The sequence below is a fragment of the Symphalangus syndactylus genome, chromosome 9 (genome assembly GCF_028878055.3).
Source record: "Symphalangus syndactylus isolate Jambi chromosome 9, NHGRI_mSymSyn1-v2.1_pri, whole genome shotgun sequence".
Taxonomy (NCBI): Eukaryota; Metazoa; Chordata; class Mammalia; order Primates; family Hylobatidae; genus Symphalangus; species Symphalangus syndactylus.
This window is the reverse complement of record NC_072431.2, coordinates 120,708,917-120,725,011: the sequence shown is the minus strand read 5'-3', so window position 1 is coordinate 120,725,011 and position 16,095 is coordinate 120,708,917. Positions and strand designations below refer to the sequence as shown.

Genomic DNA, 16,095 nt, shown 5'->3' with positions numbered 1-16,095 from the left:
CTGTAGCCAAAATACAGGAAAAATTCAGACAGGTGTTAAGTGGTCATGTTTAAAAAATGGAAGTGATCATGCCGCCAGCAAGGGTAGCTATGCTTATGTGAGTGTGTTTATGTATGTGTGTTTTTACATGTACATTTTCTCCCTTAAGCCACCAAAACCTTAGGAAAATTTTATGACAACAATGTGCCATGTATGTAAAGATGGATGGGTTAAAGTTACTGTTTTCTTAGCATCTGTCTGGCATTTGACAGCCATGCACCAGTGCACTATCTGGAAAGATTTAGGGCTTTTGCTGTAAAATTATTTATTAGTTGTTATTTATACTACGTGCTCACTGGCAGACCACCCAGTGTTGTAACAATAAAAGCAGTCACGCTGCATCTCTCCAAAACAAGCAAAAGACCAAGGGGGCTGCCTCTGGGTGTCACCACTGAAGGATGTGGCTTCCGGCAGGGAAGTGTGTTAAATGTTTTGAAGGTGCTGCAATCCTAACAGAGACCCCGGGAAATGGAAACGGCCTGGGCTCAGCAGGAGCACTCTGCTCGGGTAAGCCGTCCTCCTCTCCCAGCCTCAGTTGTCATCTACAAAAGGAAGGGCTGCCCCCAAAGTCCCTAAGATCCCTTCCCCTCTGAATTCTAGTTTGTAAAAGACTGAAAGCTATTAGCAGTTCCATACTAACCACCAGGATGCAATCTGGGGCTGATCTCAGTGCCTGGGGGCCTCAGGATCTGACAGACTGCCGGCATCTCCTCTACATCCCAATTGAACCTGTTAGTGAGCTAACAAGACATGTTTGAACATTCTTAAAGGCCTCAAAAGAAAAGCTCCTTGTGCAACGTTTAACTTTATTAAATATGTCAAGGTTGTGGTTCCATTAGACCATCCAAGAAGAGACTGAGTTTTTCTTTTCGAAATGTAGAAAATAACTATAAAATGTCACACTTCTACTACTTATGCTTATTTAAATAAATAAGCACCAAAAATAAATTAACTAATAAAGCAAGATTCTCCCTCCCTTTTCTCCCCCCAAAAATACCTTTGGGGATTTGTAATTATTTCCCTGTCTAAAAACTGAACCCAATGCAGACACGCCAATATCCTCTTCTTAAGTACATAGGATTATTCCATATTAACCCTCTCCTTTCTGGCGATCAGTATCTCTCTCTCTCTCTCAGGTTGAAGCTGGCATCGGCCAGTCTCATTTGTGGGATAATTAACTCAGGGAACTTTCCAGTGGTCTTGGGTCGGCCTCCTAACTTTTCCAAGGCTGAAGTAGCCCAAAGCGGTTAAAAAGTTACCTGTCCAACCAAGGTCACCTAGGCTTACTGTCTGAAGCAGAATTCGGGATTCCAAGCCCTGCTCCTCTCCCACTAAAGAAGAATGTTCTCCTAGCTTGCAAGAAAGGACACAAGCGGATGCTGCTGCTATTCCCCTTTTTAAGCCTTACTCCTGTTTATGATTCCTAAACCTGGATGCATCCCAGTCACTTCTAGAGACCAAGTCTCCAAGCCTGATGAATCTACTCACAGAATCTACAGTTTTTTTCAAAGTCCCCCCAAATAATTCGGGTTTAGAAACCACTGCACATTCATACTAAACACAGAAATAAAGAACATAAAAAGAACACAATATAGAGAACTTTAATAAAATTTTTCCTTTCCAAAAGTTTTATTATATAGGCTGGGTGCGGTGGCTCACGCCTGTAATCCCAGCACTTTGGGAGGCCATACTGGGAGGATCACTTGAGGTCAGGAGTTTGAGACCAGCCTGGCCAACATGGTGAAACCCCATCTTACCAAAAACACAAAAACTAGCTGGAAATGGTGGTGTATGCCTGTAATCCCAGCTATTCGGGAGGCTGGGGCAGGAGAATCGCTTGAATCCAGGAGGTGGAGGTTGCAGTGACCCAAGATCATGCCACTGCACTCCAATCTCGGCAACAAGAGTGAAACTACATCTCAAAAAAAAAAAAAAAAAAAGAAAGTTTTATTATATAAATTTCCAAACATATTCAAAAGTAGAAATCATTTAATGAATCCCCAAATAAGTATCATCCATTCCTCACAATTATCCAGATTTTGCCACACTTGCTTTATCAATCCCCTTTTCTTCTTTGCTGCGGTATTTTAAAGTCAGTCCCAGAAATCATCCTTATATATAGCCATCCACCACTTAATGACAGGGATACATTCTGAGAAATGCATCATCAGGCAATTTCATCATTGTGCAAACATCTCAGAGTTTACTTACGCAAACCTAGATGGTGCAACCTAGGCTATATGGTATAACCTATTGCTCCTAGGCTGTAAGTCTGTACAGCATGTGACTACACTGATTACTGTAGGCAATTATGTATCTAAGCATACAAAAGGTGCAGTGAAAATACAGTATTAAATCTTATGGAACTATCATCATATATTCAGTCTTTTGTTAACCAAAATGTTCTTATGCAGCACATGACTGTCCTTCAATATGCATCTCTACAAAAAAAGCATTTGATAAAATTCAACATCCTTTCTCGATTAAAAAAACACTAAACTATAAATAGAAACGTCATAACATGATAAAGGCCACAGATGAAAAACTCACAGTGAACATCATACTTAATGATGAAAAACCGAAAACTTTTTCCCTAAAATCAGAAACAAGATAAGGATCCCCACATATACAACTTCTATTCAACACAGTATTGAAAGCTCCAGCCAGAGAAATGAGGCAAGAAAAAAACATAGTAAAAGGCATCCAATTGGAAAGGAAGAGGTAAAATTATCTCAGTTCACAAATGACATGATCTCATATGTAAAACCCTAAAAAAAAAATTCTAGGCAAATTTAGGAGGCACTTCAAAGATGGCCAAATAGGAACAGCTCTAGTCTACAGCTCCCAGCAAGATTGACACAGAAGATGGGTGATTTCTGCATTTCCAACTGAGTTACCCGGTTCACCTCATTGGGACTGGTTGGACAGTGGGTGCAGCCCATAGAGGGCAAGCGGAAGCAGGGTGGGGAGTTGCCTCACCCAGGAAGTGCAAGGGGTCAGGGGATTTCCCTTTCCTAACCAAGGGAAGCCATGAGTGACTGTACCTGGAGGAACCGTACACTCCTGCCCAAATACTGCACTTTTCCCACAGTCTTCACAACCAGCAAAACAGGAGATTCCCTCCCGTGCCTGGCTTGACAGGTCCCATGCCCATGGAGCCTTGCTTGCTGCTAGCACAGCAGTCTGAGATCAACCTGGGATGCTGGAGCGTGGTAGCAGGAGGAGCATCCACCATTGCTGAGGCTTGAGTAGGTAGTTCTATGCTCACTGTGTAAACAAAGAGGCGAGAAAGCTCAAACTGGGCACAGCCCACCACAGCTTAACAAGGCCTACTGCCTCTCTAGATTCCACCTCTGGGGGCAGGGCATATCTGAACAAAAGGCAGTAGACAGCTTCCACAGACTTAAACGTTCCTGCCTGACAGTTCTGAAGAAAGCAGTGGTTCTCCCAGCACAGCATTCGAGCTCTGATAACGGACAGACTGCTTCCTCAAGTGGGTCCCTGACCCCCGTGTAGCCAGACTGGGAGACACCTCCCAGTAGGGGCTGACAGATACCTCATACAGGTGGGTGCCAATCTGGGACGAAGCTTCCAAAGGAAGGATCAGTCAGCAATATTTGCTGTTCTGAAGCCTCTGCTGGTGATATATAGGCAAACAAGGTCTGGAGTGGACCTCCAGCAAACTCCAACAGACATGCAGCTGAGGGGCCTGTCTGTTAGATGGAAAACAAACAGAAAGGAATAGCATCAACATCAACAAAGACATCCACACCAAAACCCCATCTGTAGGTCACCAACATCAAAGACCAAAGGTAGATAAAACCACTAAGATGGGGAGAAACCAGAGCAGAAAGGCTGAAAATTCCAAAAACCAGAATGCCCCTTCTCCTCCAAAGGAACACAACTCCTCGCCAGCAAGGGAACAAAACTGGATGGAGAATGACTTTGACAAGTTGACAGAAGTAGGCTTCAGAAGGTTGGTAATAACAAACTTCTCCCAGCTAAAGGAGCATGTTCTAAACCATCACAAGGAAGCTAAAAACCTTGAAAAAAGGTTAGATGAATGGCTAACTAGAATAACCTGTGTAGAGAAGAGTTTAAATGACCTCGTGGAGCTGAAAACCACAGTAAGTGAACTGCGTGAAGCATACACAAGCCTCAATAGCCAATTCGATCTAGCAGAAGAAAGAATATCAGCAACTAAAGATCAAATTAATGAAAGTGAGAAGACAAGATTAGAGAAAAAAAAGTGAAAAGAAATGAACAAAGCCTCCAAGAAATATGGGACTATGTGAAAAGACCAAATCTACATTTGACTGGTATACCTGAAAGTGATGGGGAGAATGGAACCAAGTTAGAAAACACTCTTCAGGTATTATCCAGAAGAACTTTCCCAACCTAGCAAGACAGGCCAACATTCAAATTCAGGAAGTACACAGAACACCACAAAGATACTCCATGAGAAGAGCAACCCCAAACACATAATTGTCAGATTCACCAAGGTTGAAATGAAGGAAAAAAGGTTAAGGGCACCCAGAGAGAAACGTCCGGTTACCCACAAAGGAAAACCCATCAGACTAACAGCAGATCTCTCTGCAGAAACCCTACAAGCCAGAAGAAGGGGCCAATATTCAACATTCTTAAAGAAATGTTCAGCCTAGAATTTCATATCCAGCCAAACTAAGCTTAATAAGTGAAGGAGAAATAAAATCCTTTACAGAAGGCAAATGCTGAGAGATTTTTGTCACCACCAGGCCTGCCTTACAAGAGCTCCTGAAGGAAGCACTAAACACGGAAAGGAACGACCAGTACCAGCCTCTGCAAAAACATGCCAAATGGTAAAGACCATCTATGCTATGAAGAAACTGCATCAATTAATGTGCAAAATAACCAGCTAGCATCATAGCGACATGATCAAATTCACACATAACAATATGAACCTTAAATGTAAATGGGCTAAATGCTTCAATTAAAACAACGGGGTCAAATTCACACATAACAATATGAACCTTAAATGTAAATGGGCTAAATGCTCCAATTGAAACACACAGACTAGCAAATTGGATAAAGAGTCAAGACCTATCGGTGTGCTGTATTCAGGAAACCCATCTTAGGTGCGAAGACACACATAGGATTAAAATAAAGAGATGCAGCCGTCTGGGATCTGAGCGGTGCCTCTGCCCAGCCACCGCCCTGTCTAGGAATGTGAAGAGCGCCTCTGCCTGGCCACTGCCCCGTCTGGCAAGTGAGGAGCGCCTCTGCCTGGCTGCCCCACCATCAGTGAAGTGAGCAGCACTTCTGCCTAGCCGCCCCACCATCCAGGAAGTGAGGCACCCTTCTGCCTGACTGCCCCACCACAGGTGAAGTGAGGAGCACCTCTGCCCGACTGCCCCACCATCTGGGAAGTGAGGAGAACCTCTGCCTGGCCACCCCACCATCAGTGAAGTGAGGAGCGCCTCTGCCCGGCCACTCAACTGACTAGGAAGTGAGGTTTGCCTCTGCCCAGCCACCCCACCATCTGGGAAGTGAGGAGCATCTCTGCCGGCCACCCCACCATCTGGGAAGTGAGGAGTGCCTCTGCCCGGCCACCCAACTGACTGGGAAGTGAGGAGCGACTCTGCCTGGCCACCACCCTGTCTGGGAAGTGAGGAGTGCCTCCACCCGGTCGCCCAACTGACTGGGACATGAGGAGCACCTCTACCCGGCCGCCCCACGGTCTGGGAAGTGAGGAGCACCTCTGCCTGGCCACCCCACGGTCTGGGAAGTGAGGAGCGCCTCTGCCTGGCTGGCTCACGGTCTGGGAAGTGAGGAGCGCCTCTGCCCAGCTGCCATCCTGTCTGGGAAGTGAGGAGCACCTCCACCCAGCCGCCTACCGTCTGGAAAGTGAGGAAAGCCTCTGACCAGCCGCCCCACTGTCTGGGATGTGAGGAGCGCCTCTGCCCGCCTGCTGCCTTGTCTAGGAAGTGAGGGGTGCCTCTGCGCAGCTGCTGCCCCATCTGGGAAGGCAGGAGCGCCTTTACCCAGCCCCGACAACATCTGGGAAGTGAGGAGCGCCTCTGCCCCCGCATCCCACAGTCTGGGAAGAGAAGAGCACTTCTGCCCGGCCGCTGTGCAACCCTCCAAGTGTGAAGTGACAGCCTTGAGTGTGATCTTTCTGCCCTCCCCAAGTTTGCATTTTTGACATTAAAGTTTACTTTTTAATTAAAAAAATAAAAAATAAAAAAATTAAAGGAATAGAGGAAGATCTACCAAGCAAATGGAAAGCAAAAAAAAAAGCAGGGGTTGCGATCCTGGTCTCTGGTAAAACAGACTTTAAACCAACAAAGATCAAAAGAGACAAAGAAGGCCATTACATAATGGTAAAGGGATCAATTCAACAACAGCAGCTAACTATCCTAAATCTATATGCACCCAATACAGGAACACCCAGATTCATAAAGCAAGTTCTTAGAGACCTACAAAGAGACTTAGATTCCCACACAATAATAATGGAAGACTTTAACACCCCACTGTCAATATTAGACAGATCAACGAGACAGAAAATTAACAAGGATATTCAGGACTTGAACTCAGCTCTGGACCAAGCGGACCTAACAGACATCTACAGAACTCTCCACCCCAAATCAACAGAATATACATTCTTCTCAGCAATACAGTGCACTTATTCTAAAATTGACCACATAATTGGAAGTAAAGCACTCCTCGGCAAATGTGAAAGAACAGAAATCACAACAAACTGTCTCTCAGACCACAGTGCAATCAAATTAGAACTCAGGATTAAGAAACTCACTCAAAACTGCACAACTACATGGAAACTGAACAACCTGCTCCTGAATGGCTACTGGGTACATAACGAAATGAAGGCAGAAATAAAGATGTTCTTTGAGGCCAGGTGCGGTGGCTCACACCTGTAATTCTAGCACTTTGGGAGGCCGAGGCGGGCAGATCACCAGGTCCAGAGATTGAGACCATCCTGGCTAACACAGTGAAACCCCGTCTCTACTAAAAATGCAAAAAATTAGCCAGGCATGGTGGCAGGTGCCTGTAGTCCCAGCTACTCGGGAGGCTGAGGCAAGAGAATGTCATGAACCTGTGAGGCAGAGCTTGCAGTGAGCCGAGATCGCGCCACTGCACTCTAGCCTGGGCAACAGAGCGAGACTCCGTCAAAAAGAAAAAAAAAAAAAAAAAAAAGATGTTCTTTGAAACCAATGAGAACAAAGACACAATGTACCAGAATATCTGGGACACATTCAAAGCAGTGTGTAGAGAGAAATTTATAGCACTAAATGCCCACGAGAAAGCAGCAAAGATCTAAAATCGGCACCCTAACATCACAATTAAAAGAACTAGAGAAGCAAGAGCAAACAAATTCAAAAGCTAGCAGAAGGCAAGAAATAACTAAGATCAGAGCAGAACTGAAGGAGATAGAGACACAAAAAGCCCTTCAAAAAAATCATTGAATCCAGGAGCTGGTTTTTGGGAAAGATCAACAAAATAGACCACCAGCCAGACTAATAAAGAAGAAAAGAGAAAAGAATCAAGTAGATGCAATAAAAAATGATAAAGGAGATATCACCACCGATCCCACAGAAATACAAACTACCATCAGAGAATACTATAAACACCTCTACACAAATAAACTAGAAAGTCTGGAAGAAATCGATAAATTCCTGGACACATACACCCTCCCAAGGCTAAACCAGGAAGAAGTTGAATCTCTGAATAGACCAATAACAGGTTCTGAAATTGAGGCAATAGCCTACCAAGCAAAAAAAGTCCAGGACCAGATGGATTCACAGCCAAATTCTACCAGAGATACAAAGAGGAGCTGGTACCATTCCTTCTGAAACTATTCCAAACAACAGAAAAAGAGGGAATCCTCTCTAACTCATTTTATGAGGCCAGCATCATCCTGATACCACAGCCTGGCAGAGACACAAGAGAGAAAGAGAATTTTAGGCCAATATCCCTGATGAACATCAACGCAAAAATCCTCAATAAAATACTGGCAAACCGAATCCAGCAGCACATCAAACGCTTATCCACCATGATCAAGTCATCTTCATCCCTGGGATACAAGGCTGGTTCAACATATGCAAATTAATAAATGCAATCCATCACATAAACAGAACCAAAGACAAAAACCACATGATTATCTCAATAGATGCAGAAAAGGCCTTCAATAAAATACCACTTCATGCTACAAACTCTCAATAAACTAGGTATTGATGGACTGTATCTCAAAATAATAAGAGCTATTTAGGATAAACCCACAGCCAATATCATACTAAATGGGCAAAAACTGGAAGTATTCCCTTTGAAAATTGGCACAAGACAAGGATGCCCTCTCTCACCACTCCTATTCAACATAGTGTTGGAAGTTCTTCTGGGGCAATCAGGCAAGAGAAAGAAATAAAGGGTATTCAATTAAGCAAACACAAAGTCAAATTGTCTCTGTTTGCAGATGACATGACTGTATGTTTAGAAAACCCCATCATCTCAGCCCAAAATCTCCTTAAGCTGATAAACAACTTCAGCAAAGTCTCGGGATACAAAATCAATGTGCAAAAATCACAAGCATTCCTATACACCAAGAACAGACAAACAGCCAAATCATGAGTGAACTCACATTCATAATTACTACAAAGAGAATAAAATACCTAGGAATCCAACTTACAAGGGATGTGAAGGACCTCTTCAAGGAGAACTACAAACCACTGCTCAATAAAATAAAAGAGGATACAAACAAATGGAAGAATATTCTGTGCTCATGGATAGGAAGAATCAATATCGTGAAAATGGCTACACTGCCCAAAGTAATTTATAGATTCAATGCTAACCCTATCAAGCTACCATTGACTTTCTTCACAGAATTGGAAAAAAACTACTTTAAAGCTCATATGGAACCAAAAAAGAGCCCACATAGCCAAGACAATCCTAAGCAAAAAGAACAAAGCTGAAAGCATCATGCTACCTGACTTCAAACTATACTACAAGGCTACAGTAACCAAAACAGCATGGTACTGGTACCAAAACAGATACATAGACAAATGGAACATAACAGAAGCCTCAGAAATAACACCACACATCTACAACCATCTGATCTTTGACAAACCTGACAAAAACAAGAAATGGGGAAAAGATTCCCTATTTAATAAATGGTGCTGGGAAAACTGGCTAGCCATGTGTAGAAAGCGGAAACTGGACTCCTTCCTTACAGCTTATACAAAAATTAACTCAAGATGGGTTAAAGACCTAAACACAAGACCTAAAACCATAAAAACCCTAGGAAAAAAGCTAACTAATACCATTCAGGACATAGGCATGGGCAAAGACTTCATGACTAAAACACCAAAAGCAATGGCAACAAAAGCCAAAATAGACAAATGAGACCTAATTAAACTAAAGAGCTTCTGCACAGCAAAAGAAACTATCATCAGTGTGAACAGGCAACCCACAGAATGGGAGAAAAATTTTGAAATCTATCCATCTGACAAATGACTAATATCCAGGGTCCACAAAGAACTTAAATTTACAAGAAAAAAAAACAACCCCATCAAAAAGCAGGCAAAGGCTATGAACAGACACTCCTCAAAAGAAGATATTTATGCAGCCAACAGACATATGAAAAAATGCTCATCATCACTGGTCATTAGAGAGATGCAAATCAAAACCACAATGAGATACCATTTCATGTCAGTTAGAATGGTGTTCATTAAAAAGTCAGGAAACAACAGATGCTGGAGAGGATGTGGAGAAATAGGAATGCTTTTACACTGTTAGTGGGAATGTAAATTAGTTCAACCATTGTAGAAGACAGTGTGGTGATTCCTCAAGGATCTAGAACTAGCAATCCCATTACTGGGTATATACCCAAAGCATTATAAATCATGCTGCTATAAAGACACATGCACATGTATGTTTATTGTGGCACTATTCACAATAGCAAAGACTTGGAACCAACCCAAATGTCCAACAATGATAGACTGGATTAAGAAAATGTGGCACATATACACCATGGAATACTAGGCAGCCATAAAAAAGGATGAGTTCATGTCTTTTTCATGGACATGGATGAAGCTGGAAACCATCATTCTTAGAAAACTATCACAAGGACAGAAAACCAAACACCACAACTTCTCACTCATAAGTGGGAGTTGAACAATGAGAACACTTGGACACTGGGCGGGGAACATCACACCCTGGGGCCTGTCGTGGAGTAGGGGTCAGGGGGAGGGATAGCATTGGGAGAAATACCTAATGTAAAACGATGAGTTGATAGGCACAGCAGACCAACATGGCACATGTATACCTATGTAGCAAACCTGCACATTGTGCACACATACACTAGAACTTAAAGTAAAATAATAATAAAAAGAAATGCATATTTAACTTGAAAAAAAATTCTAAAAACTATTTGAACTAATAAATGAACCCAGGAAAGAGGTACAGGGTACAAAACCAACACACTAAAATCAGTTGAATTTCTGCACACTAACAATGACAATCTGAAAATAAACAATTTCATTTACAATAATGTCAAAAAGAATAGAATACTTAGGAATAAATTTAACCAAGAAAGTGAAAGACTTTCACATTCAAAAAACTACAAGACATTGCTGAAAGAAATTAAAGATGACATATAGATGGAAAGACACCCCATGTTGATGGATTGAAGTCTTAATACTGTTAAAATGACAATATTACCCAACGTGATCTACAGATTCAAGCAAGCCCTATCAAAATCCTTGGCCTTTTTGGCAGAAAATCCTATTCTGAAGTTCATATTGAATCTCAAGGGGCCCCAAACAGCTGAAATACTCTTGGAGAAAAAAAAAATGACAAAGTATAAAGACCCACACTTCCTGATTTCAAAACTGGTTACAAAACTACATCATCAAAACAGTATGATACTAGCATAAGGACAGACATATAGACTAGTGGTATAGAATACAGCCCAGAAATAAACCCTCACATATATGGTTAAGTGATTTTCAACAAAGTTATCAAGACTATTCAATGTGGGAAGGACAGCCTTTTTTAACAAATGGCGCAGGAAAAGTTGGATATCCACACACAAAAGAATGAAGTGGGACCCTTACCTAATATCAGGTACAAAAACTAACTCAAAATGGATCAAAGACCTAAGCATAAGAACTAAAACTATACAAATGCTGAGAAGAAAACATAGGGAAAAATCATGACATTGGATTTGGCAATAATTTCTTGGTTATGACATCAAAAGCACAAAACCAAAGAAAAATAAATTGGTCTTCATCGAAATTAGAAAATTCTGTGTAAACAACACTATCAAGACAGTGAAAAGGTAAGCCACAGGCTGGAAAAAAAATTTGCAAATCTGATAAGGGATTAATATCCAGAATATGTAAGAATTCCTACAACCCACGAAAAACAAAATCAATTTTAAAATGGCAAAAACAAAAACAAACAAAAAATCCACCTTGAGTAGACATCTCTCCAAAGCAGATAAACAAACGGCAAAAAGGACATGAAAAGATTTTCAATATCACTAGTCATTAGGGTAAATGCAAATCAGAATCACAATCAAATACCACTTCACACCCATTTGGATGGTTATTATTTTTAAAAAGAAAGAGAAGTGTTAGCAAGGCTGTAGAAAAATTAGAATCCTGGTGCGTTGCTGGTGGGAACATAAGATGGCGTAGCCTCTGTGCAAAACAGTATGATGGTTTCTCAAAAAGTTAAACATAGAATTACCCTATGATCCACCAATTCGACTTTCAGGTACGTATCCAAAAGAATTGAAAGCAGGGACTGAAACAGATACTTGTAGACCAATCACAGAAGCATTATTCCAATAGCCAAAAGTAGAAACAACTCAAATATCCATCAACAGATAAATGGATAAACAAATGTGGTGGTAAACACATACAACAGATTATTCAGTCTTAAAAAGAAATAAAATTTGGATGCATGCTACAACATGAGTGAAACTTGAAGATAAATTGCTAAGTGAAATAAGCCAGTCACAACAGAACAAATATTGTATGTCTCCACTTACGAGGTACCTGCAATAGGCAAATTCGCAGACAGACAATAAGTACAATAAAGGACACCAGGGCAGGATGGGAGGGACGGGTAATAGGAAGTTATTTTTGTTTAAACAGGTACGGAGTTTGCAATGATGAAAAAGTTCTGGAAACAAATAATGGTAACAGCTGCACAACATTGTCAATGTTTTGATATCACAGAATTGTACATTTTTAAACTGGTTAAAATGAGGCCAGGTGTGGTGGCTCATGCCTATAATCCTAGCCCTTTGGGAGGCTGAGGCAGGAGTATCACTTGAGGTCAGGCATTCAAGACCAGCCTGGCCAACATGGTGAAACCCTGACTCTACTAAAAATACAAAAATTAGCCAGGTGTGGTGACGTGCACCTGTAATCCCAGTTACTCGGGAGGCTGACGCAGGAGAATCACGTGAACCCGGGAGGCAGAGGATGCAGTGAGATGAGATTGCGGCACTGCACTCCAGCCTGGGTAACACAGTGAGACTCCATCTCAAAAATAAAAATAAAAAAACAGACCAGGTGCTGTGGCTCATGCCTGTAATCCCAGCACTTTCGGCGGCCATGGCAGGTGGATCACGAAGTCAAGAGATCGAGACCATCCTGGCCAACAAGGTGAAACCCCATCTCTACTAAAAATACAAAAATTAACTGGGCATTGTGGTGCGCACCTGTAGTCCCAGCTACTCGGGAGGCTGAGGCAGGAAAATCGCTTGAACCCAAGAGGCAGTGGTTGCAGTGAGCTGAGATTGTGCCACTGCACTCCAGCCTGGTCAAAGAGCAAAATTCCATCTCAAAAAAAATAAAAAAATAAACTGGTTAAAATGTTAAATTTTAAGTTACATAATTTATCACATTTAAAAAAACAAAAAAGTTCAACTTTCTAAAATACGGACTTTTTTGGATCCAGTAATATATCTTTAAACACTTTAGAATCTGTGACCTGAAAACTAAGTCTGACTCACTTCTTTTAAAAGTTTAGATTCTCCTTCTCTCTGTGCCATTCCAGAGTGTTACCTTAGGTAACCAACTTCTGTTTAGAACAGCAAAACATTACTTTCTCTTCTTAGGACTCATTTCTACAATCATCATCTAAAATCAGGAGTCAACAAAGTATGGCCTTCGAGCCAAATTCAGCTTGCCACCTGTTTTACTACAGCTTGTGAGCTAAGAATGATTTTTACATTTTAAAATAGTTGAAAAATTAACAGGGATATTTCATGACACATGAAAATTGTATGTAATTTCCATTTCAAGGTAATAAATTAAGTTTCATTGGAACACAGCATGCCTGTTCTTTTATGTATTGTCTATGGCTACTTTTGTACTACAAAGACAGAGGTGAGTTGTCACAACACAAGGGATACAGTCTGCAAGTCCTCAAACATTTACTACCAGGTCTTTTTTTTCTTTTTTTGGAGACAGGGTCTCTGTCACCCAGGCTGGAGTGCAGTGGCACTGTCTCAGCTCACTGTAGCTTCGACCTCCCAGGCTTAAGCCATCCACTCACCTCAGCCTCCCAAGTAGCTGGGAGCTGGGACTACAGGTGCATGCCATCACACCTGGCTAATTTTTGTATTTTTAGTAGAGACAGGGTTTCACCATGTTGCCCAGGCTGGTGATCTTGAACTCCTAAGCTCAAGCCATCTGCCCACTTTGGCCTCTCAAAGTGCTGGGATTACAGGCCTGAGTCACCATGCCCAGCCTACCTGGTCCTTTATAGAAAAAGACTGCTGATTTCTGATCTAAATTATCAACTCGGAAAAGGACAAACTGCAATGTCAAATTCCACTGAACTTCCCTTTGAGCTAACCAATCAGTTGTTATTTTTAAAGATCCAAACTATATGGCCATTCTCAGATTGAACTGACCTTTACTTTCACAAATCAAAATGAAGATTTCTGGAAGGAGCAGAAAGCTATTTTGAAGGTAAGAAATTGAGGGTGAACAGGGGAGGAGAGAGGCTTGCCATATTTGAAGAGTTGAGTGATTGTGGCAGAAAATGCTAGATACCTACCCCAATATTTATCTTCCTCTTTTTCCTTAGCAAAAGAATCCCCAAATAACTGTGCCAGCTGGAAAGTCTTCTATAATACTTCTGTGAGGTCTCCTTAAAGTGTGTGCATGTGCTGTCATACTAACCCTACTCAGCCCGACTATGAGACACTGGATAAGAAACACGACAAATCAGAAAGGAGGAGGAGGGGACCGCCAGCCACTGCAGGGGACTTTTCCCAAGGGCAGGTCCAGGAGCAACTGTGTCTGGCAAACATACCTGTTCTCTGGGAGCCCTTTTCAGCATGCATGCAACTTAGCAGCTCAGTGAGGGGAAAGCTGATCACAGCACCAGAAGTTCATTAATCACCAAATTGAAAGCAATTGATCATCTAGCTAATTGATGGGTCAGTTCAGTCCAAACTCATTCATACATGCAGCAAACTATTATTTCCAAAAATGTCTAGTTTGCTTTCAAATAAACAAAGATAATTTATTTTAATTAGTACCCCCACACAGCAACAGCAGACAGAATTAAATCTGTCTTGCCTATAATTTTCCTTCCCTGTGTTCATGGAATAAAAACTATGCAAACAAGATTGGGCTAAAACTATTTTCTGTATTTTTCGAGTAAAAAAAAATCTTCACATTGTTTTTCAAACCTGCCAAATTTAAAAAAATATATTTAATCCCAGCAGAGCTAAGAAAGGTAAAAAGGGAGTTTCAAAACTAAGTCACCCCAACCATCACAGCAGAAAATTTTCCAAGCTGAGGTTAATTTTTAAGCATAGGGAGTCCTGCCACTTCTGCGATTGCAGCCCCAGTTGAAACTAAAAACTCAACTAGGAATACCCAGAGATACAGCCATGATGATATAAACAGCTCAAAAAGAAGCCCCCAGGTTACAAGATGTGGCAAAAAGGGGGAAGCTGCAGATGCTTTTTTGGCTCTGGGCAAACTCCTGAGACCCCAGGTGGAAACTGTGAAGTAATAGAAACTATTTGGTATTTAAATCTGTGCAGAGAGGAGTACACAGAATGAAATGGAACAAGCATCAGGGAAAATTGAGATTTCTCGTGGTGTTATTCCCCAAGTGGAAGCACTCTGCCTACTAAAACAGCTGTGAGAAATCCTGACATGCTTACACTCTTTCATTACCAAAGCCAGTCAGATTTTCCTTTACTCATGCAATTTCCATCACCTCGAAAAGAATATTCACCCTAAAGAGGTGAAGTCCATTAAAGTTTTGGGGTTTTCTTTTAAATGAACTTTTTTTTTTTTTTGAGACAAGTTCTTGCTCTGTCACCCAGGCTAAAGTGCAGTGGCACCATCTCTGCTCACTGCAACCTCTGCCTCCTGGACTCAAACTATCTTTCCACCTCAGCCTCCCAAGTACCTGGGGCTACAGGTGCATACCACCACATCTGGCTAATTTTTTGTATTTTTTGTAGAGACAGGGTTTCGCCATGTTGCTCAGGCTGGTCTCGAACTTCTGGGATCAAGGGATCCACCAGCCTTGGCCTCCCAAAGTGCTGGAATTTCAGGCGTGAGCCACTTTGCCTGGCCTACATTTTTAATCTAAAAACAAACAAACAAAAAAAAAAACCACCTTATATAAAAGATAAAAGTTGAGACCTAGTAAGGTTTATTTTCACTTATCTGCACCTTACCCTTCCCAGGACATTCTAAACCTCCTCAGGCAACCAGTGCCACGTGCAGTAGAGGGGCGGCCCTGGCACATGGTCATGGCCACATTTTTAGGGCTGGAACCCACATTTCCTGCATGCTTCTGAATCAGTCTTTCCATCAAGCTCCCTTCTGATGGGAAATAAAAGATAATCCAGGGGCTATTTGCTGTTTCTTTACACACCTCTGGTCCTACTAAACAAATATCCCATGTAACCAGGTTCCATATTTCTAGAAAAAAAAAAAAAAACCCTATAGTGTTTTAGAACCAGGCCAAGAATGTTAGGAGCAGAAAGATCCTGACCACTCAAAACACTGAAGTTGT

General features: G+C 41.8%; 1 protein-coding gene and 1 pseudogene across 1 annotated transcript in view; both read right to left on the bottom strand.

Moving 5' to 3' along the window:
• The window catches only part of SAXO1 (stabilizer of axonemal microtubules 1), a 127,546-nt gene that overhangs the window by 74,139 nt on the left and 37,312 nt on the right, over positions 1-16,095 (bottom strand). The window lies entirely within an intron of this gene.
• LOC134731395 (uncharacterized) lies at positions 1,152-6,075 on the bottom strand (annotated as a pseudogene).